At 37.3% G+C, this 14,022-nt stretch overlaps 1 protein-coding gene and 1 pseudogene across 14 annotated transcripts in view; both read right to left on the bottom strand.

Annotated features, from left to right (window-relative positions):
- Kiaa0825 (KIAA0825 ortholog) overlaps positions 1–14,022 on the bottom strand; it is a 422,279-nt gene that overhangs the window by 375,673 nt on the left and 32,584 nt on the right. For 2 of the 14 annotated variants that reach the window (XM_031359889.1, XM_031359893.1), the window contains exon 3: positions 8,647–8,743. The exons of 11 other annotated variants lie outside the window; for them this stretch is intronic. The gene's annotated coding sequence lies outside the window, so the exon portion shown is untranslated. Of the gene's footprint in view, positions 1–546; positions 595–8,646; positions 8,744–14,022 lie in introns of those variants that run through there. One more of the 14 variants, XM_031359891.1, reaches the window with a different exon arrangement.
- Positions 947–2,622, bottom strand: LOC116083152 (annotated as a pseudogene).

Genomic DNA, 14,022 nt, shown 5'->3' with positions numbered 1-14,022 from the left:
AGAAAAAAAAAAAAGAAAAAAAAAACTAGCAGGTGATCTTCCTGAGATGGTTCTGCCTTGTATTATGATGGATTTGCTCTTGTAGGCAAAGTCAGGAGAAATCCATTTTAGGAAACATTCCTATTAATATGCTTATATACATATATGTATATATACAGATATATATCTATCTGCATATAACAATCACTAGGTATTACCCCACCCTTTAAGCAGATCTCTGCAGAGCAATGAAGATGGACTGTCCTATGATGCTATCTAGACAAATAGATGATTCCTTAATCTTTAATAATGATCCTATAAGAATTCCTAAGATTATATTAGAAATTATGAAGCTCTTTTATAGTGGGACTGCTATAGGTTCTCTCTGATAATCAAAACTGTGCTGAGAACTCTACTACTCTTTAGTGTCACACGTTAACATTCCAAGAGATTGTAAAACTATTAACCAAAGGTCATAAAAAAAGGACTAATGGTTTACTATAGGTGGTAGGACAGAAAATAAAACATTAACTAACTGGGCTTATCTATACAAAACTGCACTAATACCTTGGTAACAGGAGTTACATTTTATAATTCTCCACAAACCTGCAGAACTGGTGACAGGTGATAAATGTTTACTAGATTATTACTCACAATGGACAGTATGTCAACATTCTGTTGTAAACTTCCTATTTGATTTATGATGTGAGCTTATGTGTAAACTTGTGATGAACTTTATCGTGTGATCATGCATTCTGACAGATGTATAAGTGCTGAGGACAAAAAGGAGAGCATTCCCTTTATTCCCTTTCTTAGCACTCCTTATCGCCCCTTCCCTTTCTTCTTAGACAGCTTTCATAGGAAACTATTTAGAACTTAAAAATAAATGCTAAAATCATTTTTTTTGTTTTTTTCTTTGTTTGTTTCTTTTGTTTTTAGTCTTATCAGCATTTATTTTATGCTGATTTTATTCATGTGCCATGAGTTTTTGAGTTTTCAGTTTCTTCTGGGATATCTTTTTCTTCTGTGCAGCCTCCTCTTCAGTGTGGCTGGGGGAGCTCATGGATGGGTTAATCCAGCCATGAGCAATGCAGTTTTGTTGGTGCATATTAGGTGCCCTGTTCACCTGGATGTTTTCAATAACTAGAGAATATACATTTAAACCCTTAAGTTCAGCATTCCTCTCTGCCTCTTTAAGCATGTGCACCAAAAACTCCGCATTCATTTTTGGCCACCATGTCCAGCCCCACTGTTTGAACTGGGTGCACCTACTGACTCTAGGATCATATCGCCAGAATGGCACACAATGCTTCTTTAAAGTGGCATCCTTTAGATACTTGGTGGCTTTGTGGATATGCAACCTCTTGATGGCCTGGGAAGTTTCCTGCATGTTCTTAAAGTGAACATGAAGGTTTTAACCTGTTGATTTGCATGATTTTGTGGGGTTTTCTGCATCAGGAGAGTAGTGAACCATCTTCACAGGTCATTTCAATCACTTTTCAAAGTGTACCTATTTTTTTTTCCTGCAATTTCAACTAGCTGGCTGAAAGGGCTGAAAGTTAGAGTAGAACAGTTCATGCAGAGATAGAAGAAAGGCTTCATTACTTAATCCCTTATTTTCCTTCCAGTGATTGAAAGACCAGCTCCTATTTGATGCTGAAAATGGGGGATGGACTTCGCATCTGGCATCACTGATTCATACCTCTGGATAGAACACATAATTATTTGGATTTTGTTCTCCTTTTTCTTTCTGACATAGCGCTCAAATATTGTGAGATCTTCCAAGTTTCTTTTGTTATTCGTGCCTGATTTTCTTCCAACAAGGTGACTCTTGATAGACCTCTAGCAGTTTTCAGAATGTGGGCTATACACCTGAGGAACAAGTGGGTTGTTAATTCCAGTCCCCATTTTTTCCTATTCTCTTCAATCTCCAAGGTAGATAAATGCACTTTAAATTGAGTTCAGTCGCCCATAGCCAAGGATTTAATTAACCATGCTTTTAAAATGGCATAGATATACAGGGAGCTGTCAAGGTGAATAAGATATCCATGTCCTGAGTAGCGCACCTAGAAAATACATAGAAACTATGACAAAATTCCATCCTTATTTTATTATGGTTATATCCTTTTCATCTGCCCACTCCAGTGTTGTATCCTTTTGGATCAATAGTTACTTTTCTCGGTGATACAACAAATTATCCTATAATCACATCTTAGGGGAAGGAAATCTTTACTATGGTTTGAAGGAATATGGTCCATAATGGTGAAGAAAGTATAGAGGCTGGATCATTCATAACTTGAAAGCAGAGAGAGATGAATACTGGTTCTCAGTTCTCTACCTCTATTTTTATTCAGTCTGGAGTTCCCATTCATAGATGGTATCTGAACATTTGAGTTGGGTCTTCCATATTCAATTAAATCTCTCCAGAAATGGCATCACAGATACACCCCAATGTGTGTCTCTTTGGTGATTCATGAGACATTTTTTATTCAGTCTGAGGGAGCATTAAAGGAACTTTTGCATTTCAGTTTGGTTGTTGTCTTAATTAGACTTTCATTGCCGTGAAGAGACACAATGACTTAAGCAACTCTTATAAAGAAAGTTAATTAGCGCTTGCAGCCCCCTTAGGACGAACAACAATATGAACTATCTAGTACCCTCAGGGCTCCCAGGAACAAAACCATCAACCAAAGAGTACACATGGTGGGACTAATGGCTCCAGCAATATATGTATAGCAGAGGATGGCCAAGTCGGTCATCAATGGGAGGAGAGGCCCTTGGTCCTGTGAAGGTTCTATGCCCTAGTGTAGGGGAATGCCAGGGCCAGTAAGTTGGAGAGGGTGGGGTGGTGAGCAGGGGGAGGGGAAGGGAACAGAGGTTTTGTTTTGTTTTTTTTTATTTTATTTATTTTTCTTTTTTTTGGAGGGGAACCTGGGAAAGGAGATATTATATGACATGTAAATAAAGAAAACATCTAATAAAAAAAAGATAAAATCAAAGGACAATAAAAAAAGAAAGAAAGAAAGTTAATTAGAACTGGCTTACAATTTCAGAGGTTCAGTCCATTATTATATTGGTGGGAAGCATGGCAGCATCTAAGCAGACTTGGTACTGGAGAAGGAGCGAAGAGTTCTACCTCTTGATCCAAAGGCAACCAGGAGGAGCATCTCATCAACATTGGGCAGAGCTTGAGCCTAGGCGCCTCAAAGCTCACCCCTACAGTGACACTCTAACAAGGCTACTCCACCTCCAATAATGCCACACCTTGTTGTAGAAAATATGGTTCTTCCTTCTAGACTCATGCTCCCAGAATAAGACTCACACTCAAAATATCTTTAGAAGTACCTTGGCCATATAGCTAGGCTCTTCTCTGACTAGATATAACTTTAAGTAACCCATTTATTCTAGTGTAGACTCTGCCATATAGCTGGTTACTTGTGCTCTGGTACAATGGGTGCTACTCATCACATCTTCCTGGTAAATCTCCGGTCCTCCTTCTCTCCCCAAATTCTTTCTCCTCCCAATGTCTCACCTTTCCATTTTCTACCTAAGCCATAGGCCACAAGATTTTTAATTGACTTTATTTTTAATTTATTTTTAATACATCTATACAATACACAAGATGTTCTCTCTATAACACATCCTAATAATGCCACTTTCCATTGGCCTAAGCATATTCAAACCACCTCAGCTGTGCAGAGGTATAGGAAATTTGAAAAGATTACCTGCAGATAACATCTGAAATGAAGGAAGTATTTTTTAAGTTAAATTATAATTGCAACACACCTCTCCTTTGACTTTTTAATACTATTTATTTATTATTTTTATGAGTACACTGCAGCTATCTTCTGGTGTGTATCACACACCAGAAGAGTATATCAGATCCCATTATAGATGGTGGTGAGTCACTATGCGGTTGCTGGGAACTGAACTCAGGACCTCTGGAAGAGTAGTCAGTGCTCTTAACTGCTGAGCCATCTCTCCAGCCCTCCTCTGATTTTCTTTATCCAACCCCACAAGAGACTTCTCTCAAATTGCTGACCATTTTTTTGTTGCTATCACACACACACACACACACACACACACATTTATTTACATATGTATAAATATATAAGTATGACATATTCACTCCATCTAGTATTACTTAAATGAACATGATTACATGATTCAGGGCTGACCAATGAGTATCAGCTAATCCAATTAAAGGGCTCATCCCTGGCGAAGACTATTTTTCCTTTATTGACTGTAGTACTTTATTTACGGTAGGTCCCTCTGAGATTTCCTCAATTCATGTTAGCATGTTTATTGTTGTTGTACTTGTTAAGGTCTTGTTTAAGCAACCATACTGTTAAATTAAAATGGGTTTGTGTATACATAGTTTAAATAGTTATGTTATTAGTGCTTACAATGATTTCCCTCAAGAGCTATTTTCTTTATAAAACAAAAACTCCAGAACCAGGTCTGAGAAACTGCCTTTCAAGTCCAAGAAACTCCCACAATAATATAGGCTAATTTCCATTGCCCTTGTCTATCTTCCAGATGTTGAAAGAAATTCACTTTGTTGGAGACACCACATACTTTGAAGACAAAACTAGAGAGTGTGCACTGGATCTGACCTGTAAGTCACTTCCCCATGACTAGTTTTCACAGTATCCAAAGGTGCAACACAAGCTTCCACACAGCCAGTCCTACCCAGCTTTACACATACAAACGTAAAAAAAGAAAAGACCCACATGGCAAGATATCGCTAAAGGTACAACAATGGGACTCATAACTTAGTGAAAACCAACCACTATCTAATTGTCTCAGTAAACAGATTGGAGATCATGGCTGGTTCTGGAAATCTATACAATTACTTGGCACTAGTGAGGCTATCAATTTTAAAGGAGAACCCATTTCAAGCAATTTACTAAACCAGCATTATTCCTAACTGCATTTTATGTATTCACCCACAGGTAAGTGTAGATGTTACCTATCCTCAAGAACCTTTTCTGCAACAGATGTAAATCATCACAGAAAACCATTATTGGCTAAAACACAAAGAAAATTGGTCATAGTATACTCAGCCCCAGTTGATGTGTCTATAACAATACAAATCCTGCACCTAAAGGTTCAGGGAACATTGTGAAGAAGGGGCAGAAAGACTGTAAGAGCCAGAGGAGCAGGAAATCAGCTTGACACTGTGTCTTCTAGGGAAACAAAACAAAACAAAACAAAACAAAACAAAACAAAACAAAAAACCATGAACTAAGGGAAGTCTTAAAGGAACATGCTGAACTCCAGGCAGTCGATGTTAGAATGAAAGTGAATTGAATTGCAGGGCACCTAATTTGAGTCTACTTTGCACATAGGCACTTGGATTCTTATTTTATAATTTTATCTGGTTTCACTACCCTGAGGGTTCCAAACAATGCACAGCATGATCAGTCTCTTTCGCTTTGATAGATATTTGTATTTTTTCTAATGTAACTCTGATTGATACCTTAAAACAGTCTCCTGGCTTAGATCACCTCTACTAAGGATGCTTTGATTATAAAATTATACTTATAAAAGGTATTTATCCTACCAGTAGATATCACTTAAAGGGAACATATAACTATAGTAACGAAGTTGTATATTGTGTTTTAACAGAAATAGACTTTCTACAATTGTGAACTAAGTATTTGAATAGCTTTATAAATTTTTAAACACTATTTTTTAAAATATACCTATAATGAAAAGTCAGGATTTAAAACTTAGCTCTCAAATAAAATTAAGTGTAATCCCTCCAAACTCTTATTCTATTTCCATAAGCAAGGAAAATTAGAAAGAAATAACTTTAAGGACTTGTCTGATTTGAAAATTCTATGATTTTAATTATGTAATCTGTTTTTTCAAAATTAATATTCTGTTACACAGTCTTGGCAGTATACTTTTAAATGTATACTTCAGTAGAAGGATGGTTAAAACAAATTCATAAAAAGCAGCTTGAAAGTCTATTTAAAAAGCAATCAGTGAAAATAAGTGTTGGATGTCTTCATAAAAAAATCTTCATTAACCCCACATCTGGTAGAGGGCTAATATCCAAAATATGTAAAGAACTCAAGAAGCTAACCACCAAAAGACCAAATAACCCAATCAAAAGAAGGGGTATAGAACTAAATCGAGAATTCACAACACAGGAATCTTGAATGGTTGAGAAGCACCTAAAGAAATGTTCAGAAATGATCACAGAAATGCAAATCAAAATGACCCTGAGATTCCACCTTATACCAATCAGAATGGCTAAATCTAAAATCCTTCAATAAACTTACTTTTTACTCTATTGGCTGTGCAACATATCCCAAGACTGACTCTATCATATCAACATAGCCATCATAATGCAGGCTGAAAATAATAGAGAGTGTCAGTGTCAATTTCACCCTCTCAGACTTGCTTCCCTTCACTTCATCTGATTTTAATCATCCCTGTCAAACCACAAACCATCCAAATTATGCTCATGACACAGAAGCTTTCAAGGAGCAGACAGAATCTCAACTTTCATTTAGCAACTACAAAAGAAAGCTGTCCAGCTGGACAAATATTATTTCCACACTTGACAATCTCTACAGTTGAACATGCATTTTAATTTGAACTAAACCTGCCAGGAGTTTGATAGGAGCTTCTTGTTTTGTGTAGATTGACTCACAGGATTACCAGACCAACGACTGTAACTGCGATGAAAGCACTACACCCAGCATTTATCTACTGGAAGATAAATCACACACCAAAGCTTAGAGAACAAAAACCATACAATTTGTGTGTAGAGATCCCTATATTAGGGCTGTTAATTATTAAATGAAGTGTAAATGTACCTAACATATTCTTGATATAGGTTTTTGAAATGTAACCATAATAACTAAAACTTGAAAGAAGTTAAAATTTTACTCATATTTTCCACTGGTAATAGACTCTAAAGAGGAACTGCAAAGTGATTTTTAATAATCATTTTGAAGGGCTAGGCTAGATCTTAGTGGTAGAGACTTTGCTTAAGATACACAATGCCTTGTCTTCAGTCCCAAGCAGTGCCAAAACAAATCCACCACCACCAATAGCAATAATAATAACTGCTTCAGAAGAGACAACACTTAATAGTCAACTTTACTTGATAATTACAGAAAACCATAGCAAAATGCCATTCTTTAATAATCAATATGCCTTATATACACAGCAAAAAATATGTTCTTAAGAAAAAACAATCATAGTAGAAATTATCACAGAGAAGCTAGGGAGATGGTTCAGTGGGTAAAGTTCTCGCCAGAACCTATTCAGCATAAACATAAAAAACCTGGAGGGCTGAGCAGGTGAAGGGATGAGGTGGTACATGACTGTAATCTCAATGCTACAAAATGAAGACAGAGTAATCCATAGGGCTTGCTTTTAATTGTAGAACTACTGTCTTAATATTTGATATTTCATTCTACAGCCTTGAAATTTATGTTTTAATTCTACAGTTCAATAGAGAGATAGTTAATTCACTGATGGTTAAACCAAATTCATATAAACATGTTATGGTAAGAATTTTATCAGGGGTTTCTACCCCAACTTAGCTGATTTAGTTCCCAGATAAAAGACACACAACCTTTATATTTATGATGAGCCTTTTAAGCACTAGAGCTGGGCAGATATCTAAGCTATAAGCTACTAGTATCTACTTCCCTATCAATAACCCTGAGTTACAATTTGCCATGTTCTTCCTGGGCCACTCTTAGTCCAATTGGCTAGCCCTCTTGGCTATGTTTTCATGATTCATTTACCCTGTAGTATTCCCACCATCTTTTTTTCCTCCCATGGTCTCCTGTCTCTGACTTCTAAGCCCAGGAACCAAAACCCTACCATTCTCACTTCTGTCCAGCTATAGACTGTAGGCATCTTTATTGACCAAGCAGGGATAATTTGGGTGGGTGGGTGGGGGCAAGGTTACCTAGAATTATGTGATGTAAGTGAGGATCTTCTCCTGCCTGAGGCAACCAGGCCAGTATTTAGCATTACAGTACATAACAACAGACCAAACCTCAACAGTTTTAAATTAAGTAGCAAGGTTTGTACAACAAATGCTGGTAAAAGAAAGAGTTCACTCATTGGTCTACACGTTCATATAAAATTTAGCATTATAATACTCAGTAGCAGACTAAACAACAACAGAAGCAACTTAAAAGTCTTTTTGGAATAATTGGCAAGCTCCAGATTAGTGAGAGCTCTGTCTCAAAAAAATAAGGTAGAGAGAATAAGGAATACAACTGATTACACCCTTTGATCTCCAACTACTTATGAATATACCTAAACAAATGACCAAAGACTTGAAGAAAATATAGTGTAAAACTATATGAGGAATATTTTTTATTTGAAGTTTAGTTTATTAGACAAACTTAAAAGTTTTAAACTACATTTCTGGGAATATTGCAAGGACCAAACTTCTAAACTTGAAGGAATCAGACAAATGCCTCATAACACTCTTTCCCTCAACCTGCAAATCCTGACTGTTCTCCCAATGGCAATCCATTGTCTTTTCTCCCCTGAATTCTATCTTGAACACTGTAAAATGGCCTTAGAAGTTACTTGATAAAAGCAATGACTTGGGGACAGAGGTGAGGTGCACTGTGGGTCATCAAAAGGACAAAAACTTAGGTTGGCTTGTCTTCTTGTTACCTTAATCTGTGAGAAGGATGCCTTCTTGTAAATACAGTAACAACTTAGGGTGATTTTGTATTAATCTGATCATTATCTTCCTCCAAAGCTGAAAGCACTAAGGTAAGGAAAGTAGATAACATTTTGAGATTTGCAAATATAACATAATGAACAGTTTACTATCCAGTAACTTTTTCCTTTTGTTTTCCTAGATAGTCTCATGCAAGCCAGGCAAGTCTCAAATTTTCTATGTAGATAAGAATAGGCTTGACCTTACAATCTTCCTGCCTCTACGTCCTGAGTACTAGGGATAGAATCACAAGCTTTGTAGATACTAGTCTGGCACTCTTCCAACTTAACTACATCTCCAGCCAAGTTCCAGCTTTCACAACATTCTGTTTAAGAATACCAGAACATGCTTAGAAGTCACCAGTTGTCTTAATCTAAGCAAACTTGATCTACTTTGCCTTTTTGAATCATCCTTTTCCCTTAGTCACTTTCTCTGCAGTCACCTTTGATTTCAAGAATAATAGGTCTCATAGATAAATGTGTGAGTAGTCCACTACACTATACTACACTACACTACACTACACTACATTGGCAATTTCTTTATCCTGGACAAGACTATTGGGTTACATCCTTAGTTAATGATCAATAGGTTACAGTATGACAAAGACTGCTTGACCATACATAATCCTTCAAATGACCATGCCTTTGTTTTTTATCCCATTTTAACTGAAAAGTTCTCGTAGTGGTGGCTTAAAATGTATGATCATTGCTTCCAGTGTGGCCACACTTAATGATAAATTCTATTTGTTTGTTGGGACAACTGCATATGCATTTGTGAAGACACCCCTGAACACCCTCTGCAAGTCTTGGAACTCTGGCAATATTTAGTTTCTTTTAGCAGCTTCCTATTTTTGAATCACTTCAGGTCCTATGACTGCACAGTTTCATCTACCTCCGTATTATCTGTTATACTCTGTATATTGGAATGCCTGTTCTAACTATTCAAATCTAGAGTGACTGACTCCCTTGGATCCACCACAGGTATCACAATCTTAACAAAACTTAACCTTACTATTGTTTTTATCAAACTTTTTCTATACCTGAGGTACATTTGATAGTTAATACTTTTAATACCAATGAATGTATTCAATGTAACTATCGTATATGTTTCAACATTCTCTCATCAACCATATAGCTATAACTATAGCCTTCTATAAACTCCAGCTCTATTATCTGGATTGATGCAGCAGTTTCCTTATTCTCCATATTTTTTAGATGACACTTTCAAACTCATACTTTCTTCTGCTACCAGAATAATTTTTTTAAGACAGAAAAAAACATCATGTTTATAGAGTGATTTTAAGCTTGGATGATTTGGATTCATATAATTATATATGAGAAAGAAAAATCAGGGGAAGAGTCAGTTTGTAGACGGAAAATGAAATACTTATTTTTAGATGGCTGGTTAGAGATTATTAGGGTTGGAGAATATTTCAATACTTTATAAGTAATGGCCTATAAAACCAAGGACTGGAACAGTAGAACACTAATTACTCACTATAAGGATCTGAGTTACATCTCTAGCCCTGGGAGAAGACATGGCACTCTAACCTGTCTTAAAGGGAATTAATAAGTAACTATATAAATGTGATTTGATACCCTGTACTTCTGTATAAAAACTTTCTGAGAAAAGAAAACAGATCAGCTATCACCATTTTTTTCGTAGAGTCGATACAAGTAACCCCATCCATCGCTTAGACAGGACTATGTTGTCAGAGGAAGCTACCTGCTCTTAAGACTTCACATGTCAGGCTGGAGAGATGGCTCAGAGGTTAAGAGCACTGGCTCTTTTTCCAGAGGTCTTGAGTTCAATTCCCAGCAACCACATGGTAGCTTACAACCATCTAAAATGAGATCTATTACCCTCTTCTGGCTTGCAGGCATACATTCAGGCAGAACACTGTACATAGTAACTCTTTAAAATAAATAAATAAATCTTTTTAAAAAACTTCATATATAATATTAATTCTGCCTGCACAGTGGTCTCTTTGGCCACTGTCTAATGGCAATGATTACATTTTTATATTTAATTCATTTATTCTTTCTACATCTTTGAACTTTTCACTGTTCTACATTTCCCTATCCACATAGCGCCTGAAAACCACCATTCAGTGTCTAGTTCTATTACTTCAATTACTTTAGATTCTACATGTTAATTAGAACATGTGCTATGTATCTTTTGTGAAATGCTTGTTTTCACTTAGCATGATGTCTCCTGGCATTATCCATGTTGGCCTAAATGACACAATTTTCATTTTGAATCTGAATAATAGTCCACTGTATATATAAAGCACATTGTCCTTTACCCACTTATCTGTTGATGAACACTTAGACATGATACTAGTTTAGGTAAGGTATTTATTTTAAAACTATAGTCTTTAGGGTTAGAGGGATGGCTCAGCAGTTATGAATACTGGAACCTCTTCTGAAAGATCCAGGTTTAATTCTCAGCATGCACATGGCAACTCAGAAATGTCCATAAAAAAAGACACACTTATTTGAGAACAGGCTCCTGGCAAAGTCACCAGATTCAGAGGCAAGACCAAAAAAAATCTGAGGGCAGACTCTGGTGGGAAGTTTTTTATGAAATGTAGGCTAAGGAAAATGACATGTCTGCCAAAAGCTGGGCTTGGTTATGGTGTGGGGTGTGGACGTGGTGGATGTTGGAGTGGGGGGTGTTAGAGCAGTTGTCAGGAATGCAGAACTGGACTGTTGGCACCTTTTTTTTTTTTCCTATTCAGAGGCTGTCCATATCAGCAGGGTTGGAGAAGGAGAGAGCAATGTAATTTATAGGACCATGTGGAGGAGGTGGGGCAAGCTGGAAGCTTAACAACATACAGTAAGATTAAATCATTTGTGCTTTTTCAACTCATATATACTCATAGATGTTTGCTACAGCATTTTCTCTGTCCAGTCACATTAGGGCAGTGACAGGCCTGTGACTGGACAGGAATAGAGAGGTGGAGCTAGAGTTGGAGGAGGAAAAAAGTCAGGAGCAGGAGGAGGAGAAGGGTCAGGACCATGAGGAGAGGTCCTCATCATGGATACAGATGATGAGGATGGCCCAGACCCCACGAGGTCATACAACCAAGCAGGTTTTTATAAAATAGATTAATTGGGTTACAATATTGTCTTTAATATATGGTTCTAAAATTATTGAATTGGCATCTTGTAAACTAATTTTATTATTATATAAATCTGATTGGATATTAAAGCCTTAAGAGTCATGCTTTACTTACAGGGTAATAGGCGCTATTTAGATGAATGATTGTGGGAGTGTGTAAAGAGTTGCATGAGAGCAAGATGTAGCTTACTGGGAGGAAATAACAAAAACCCTTGAGCTTAGTATTGAGGCCAAACAGTACTGGCTTAAAAACGCGGCCCAGCGGGAAAGTGAGCTTGCGGGTGGGTTCATTTTTTATAATTCCCGAAACAGATGTTCATAGGCTTTTTACATTGTATCTATGTAAATGTATTTGAACTTTTAAAGTATACCCTTGAAAGGATAATGTAAACCCCATTTATTTCCATTTAAAGACCCCATTTGTCACCATTTGAAAGAACAGGCCTGATTTCAAAAAAGGCCCTAAGGCACCAGTGCAGGAACAGACCATAAGTTTCAGAAACTAAGTCACAAGACACCAGCTCTAGGAACAGAGCTAGTACCGTAAATTCTAGAACAAGATCATAAAATCCCCTTACGAAGAACAGCCTGGAGATAACCACAAAAATGGGGAAATATCTTGTCTCTGAATGGGCCATCTGTGCTGGGCAGCCCTATTTCATCACATGGTTGAACTTCATGACTTAAAAATGCAGACCAATGACCCACCAATGAAATTTTAGATAACTTAATCCTTCTAGAGAGTTCCCCCAGTTCCCTCCAAGAAGGCCTGTATGCCTTTGTCTGGAGTTGCCATTTTAGAGAATAGTTGATGCCTGTAAGCTAGTTGTTTCTGCAGAATAAACACTCTTTGTTTTTGCATAAAATTTGAGTCTGGGGTCTTCCTTCAGCAATTTTCAGACCCTTACACCCTTCACTGGATTATGATAGGTTGTTTTTCTGCCTATGAAATAAGCCAATTAAAGTCAGATTGGTATGTAAAATATGAATCTTAGTACCTGTCCCTGGGTTGAACCAAACAGATTGCTTGACCATTGTGGACATTTTGTGAATAGCTAAGAACTACCATGTGTATCATAACTCATTCTACTCTAGTTCCCTAGACAGGCTCTAAATTGATTACACAAATTTCTATGATGTGCTCCATAGAAATATACCTCCATGTCATCAAGGAAAAAACGCTTCCATTATTTTGTTACAGTTTGAAATATAATTTATTACAGTATTTACAACAAAACCAAAAATTTCACTGTGTTAGTTACTGCTCCAGTACTGTAATGAAACAACATCAAAAAAAGAATTTATGAAAAGAAACATTTAATTGAGGGCTTGTTTACAGTTTAAAAGGGTTAGTCCATCATCACAATGACTGGAAGTGATAGCTGAGAGCTCTGCATTCTGATCCACAAAGAGCGGGAATCCAGGAATCAAGAGAGAGACAGACAGACAGACAGACAGACAGACACAGACTGACAGACACACACAGACACAGAGAGAGATAATTAGTGAATTAGTCAGGGTTCTCCAGAGTCACAGAACTTACGGAATATCTCTATATATTAAGGTAATTTATTGTAATGACTTACAGTCTGCAGTCCAACTGACCCAACAATGGGCAACTATGAATGGGAAATCCAAGAATCTAGTAGTTACTCAGACTCACAAGGCTGAGTGTTTTAGCTGATCTTCTCTACAAGCTGGAATCCTGAAGAAGTAGTCTCCAACAGATATGCTGGCAAGTAAGTGTGAGCAGGTAAAGAAGAGTGAGCCTTCCTTCTTCCAATGTCTGTCCTTATGTAGGCCTCCAGCAGAAGGTATGGCCCAGATAAAGATAAGTACCACCACACCTGAATTTGGAACTTGTTCTATCCCAAACTGGTCTGGAACTCAGAGATCTGCTTGCCTTGGTCTCCTGGGATTAAAGATGTGTACTACTTTGACTGGGCCTAAGCTTTTGACAACCACTATGCCTCAAGATCTGGATCAAAAACATGTGTTATCCCATGTCAAGGTCTGGGTCGGAAGTCTGTGTCTTTCAGCTTCAAGATCTGGATCACAGATGTGTCCTCCATTTCTAGATTGTAGTTCATTCCAGATATAGTCAAGGTGACAACCAGGAATAGCCATCAAAGATAAGGTGAGAGAGAGACAGAGAGAGACAGAGGGGGGGAGGGGGAGGGAGAGAGGGAGAGAGGGAGAAGGAG

The sequence above is a fragment of the Mastomys coucha genome, unplaced genomic scaffold (genome assembly GCF_008632895.1).
Source record: "Mastomys coucha isolate ucsf_1 unplaced genomic scaffold, UCSF_Mcou_1 pScaffold8, whole genome shotgun sequence".
Lineage (NCBI taxonomy): Eukaryota > Metazoa > Chordata > Mammalia > Rodentia > Muridae > Mastomys > Mastomys coucha.
Note: the sequence above shows the minus strand (reverse complement) of the source record. Positions and strands in the feature narration are given on the sequence as shown.